Source organism: Suricata suricatta, chromosome 4 (genome assembly GCF_006229205.1).
Source record: "Suricata suricatta isolate VVHF042 chromosome 4, meerkat_22Aug2017_6uvM2_HiC, whole genome shotgun sequence".
Taxonomy (NCBI): domain Eukaryota; kingdom Metazoa; phylum Chordata; class Mammalia; order Carnivora; family Herpestidae; genus Suricata; species Suricata suricatta.
Genome location: NC_043703.1, coordinates 53,848,953 through 53,851,596, shown reverse-complemented (window position 1 = coordinate 53,851,596; position 2,644 = coordinate 53,848,953).

Here is a 2,644-nt window from a genome sequence, read left to right as displayed (position 1 = left end):
TGAATCATAAGCAGACTTAGGTTCTGTGTTGGTGGAGGTCAAGACCATTTCCTTCATGGTCTTTCAGCAAGAGATGCATCATGTCAAGGTTTCTTTCTTTTTGTGATGTTGGCAGCCATTGATGTTTATTCATAGACCCAGCATTTCATTAGGGATTACAAAATTGTTAACATTCAAATTCTATCATTTATTCTTTGGAAAAATGTCCCACCATCATTCCCATGAGATGAAAGGTCAAAACTTGATTCTGGCACAGACCTGAGTGAAGGTCAGTGAGTGAGGTGTTCTTCATGCGAAGGCTGTGTGAAAGGCCAATAGGTATTTGGATTAAAAAAATATATCCTGAGCACTGAAGAGGGCCTTATGGAGAGCAGCTTGCAATCCATCTGCAATATAGTCATTCCCAGGCTCACATCCTCTTTGTCTCTCAACCCTACAGCCATAGTTTTGTTGTTGTTTAATTTTTCCCACATCCCTTGATCACTTGTCAAGAAGAGCCTACATGGCCCATGAAAATTGGAGCCCCCAAATTAGCAACGAGCTGATTGCCTAATTGTTTTTATTCCTAGGTATAATAAATTTCTTTCGACAGCACTTGTCTGTCAAGCATCTGTGGGGAGCTGCTAAGATCAGCCACCTGTAGGCAGGGAAGTGCCACTCCCTGTCAGGAGCTGCCGGAAGAACAAAGATCAACCGCCTGTAGGCAGGGTAGTGTCGGCCCCTCAGGCGCTGCGCTAAAAACTTCGGTTTGGTTCCTCCTTTACCCTAGCCTTAATCACTTGACCCTGTTTCCTAGCAACCGACCTAGGTCAACTGCCTTGCTTCCTGCCTTGAACCTTATATAAGGTGTGTGTGTTTTTTCAATAAACCGAGGCTTGATCAGAGACTTTTGTCTTGCCTCCATTTTCTGTGCTCCCTGCCCTACCCCCTTCTTACTCCCTCCCTCGGGAACCTGTGTCAACCGACCTGTCGGCCAGGTTGGAACAGTCAAGCATCCAGAAAGAAAGGCACTACCTTTCTTCTGTGACTGCTAAACTAAGAGACTTAAGTGCCGACCAAACCCATTTGGGGTACACACAAGTTCAGCTCTGTGTGGGGATAAAGGAGGCTGGGTCACAAGTCTTTGTTCTATAACCAACTGGCCCATGTGGACACATCTCTAATTCCTCAGGACTGGTAAACAAACTATACTTGGGAGGACAGAACTGATCAATATGGAATGACTTCTGAGAGGAGACTGTAATTAGTGATATTTCTGCTCCATTGCTATTTATTTTTCTGGATTCGATGCTTAGATTTTTTTAATGTTTTTTATTTATTTTTGAGAGACAGAGAGAGACAGTACGAGCAGGAGAGGGTCAGAGAGAGAGAGACACAGAATCTGAAGACAGGCTCCAGGCTCTGAGCTAACTGTCAGCACAGAGCCCCGATGTGGGGCCGGAACCCACAAACCATGAGATCATGAGCTGAGCCAAAGCTGGAAGCTCAACTGACTGAGCCACCTAGGAGCCCCGTCAATACTTAGATTTAAGTAGGGCTGGCAAAAAACCCTTAACAGTTACTTATCATTGTATATTCTTTTATTTCTATGTACCCTTCATTAATGAGATAATCAGAATTTGGCTATTGCCTGAATCCAAAGAGTATTATGTAAATAACATTTTAAAATTGATTTTATTATAGTGATCCATTTACAGTTCCATCCAGTTTTCAGAAACCTTGAGCAATGAATATTTTGTGGTGAAAAGGATGTTAATTGCTTTCCCTGGGGTCAAACATTCTCTTTGTAAATTGAAAATCCAATAGCCATTAAGAACCCAGAGGAAGAACTGACCATTAGTATTATAAGAGTTATAATTGAGCCTTTTTAAAAATTTAACTCTATTGCAAATTTGTTTTCAATAGATTTTTTTCTCTTCTTCTGACATCTTCTAAATGAAATAATCACTGCAAATCTTTCGATTCAGCTTATTCACTGTGTTGGTTAACTACGTGAGTCTTCAGTTCCAACAATCTGTTTCCTAAATGATGAAAACCCCTCTCTCTCTGGTCAGCATAAAGTTTGGGTCACTGATGACTTACTAAATGCACTTAACAGTCCTGACTTTCTGTATTAGTTGTGGTGGTGGGGTTGGCAGGTGGTGGAGAGACAAATGCTAGGATAAAAATTCCTTTCTATATCCAGACAGATGTAACCAACGTCCTCTTGTGTGAAGTGGCAGACTAGAACAAATATGTTGCACCTACTACTTGAATTTAGATGAACTTTCTGTGTTATTTAAATGCCACCAGGCAAGAAAAATTAAAACTGTAATACTTACATTGAGAGAATCCCTGACCAAGCTATTATTCGATGTGAGTTACTGCCTATCTTCTTGGACTACTCCCACTGCTGCCATTGGGTAAAGCTCTGGGGTGGTTTTTTTTTTTTTTTTTTTTAGAGAACATTTTAATATATATTTTCATATATATATTTAAAGTTAAGAAAAATAAAACTAATTCAAGCCATGCCCTGTGCAAAAAAAGAAAAAAAAAAAGAAAAAAGAAAAAGACAAATTTAAAGTGAGACCTCTGTCTGCTGCTCTAGTCTCGACTTCAGTGTCACAGTCAACTTGTTACTTTTATTTTGGAAGAGAAGATGTAA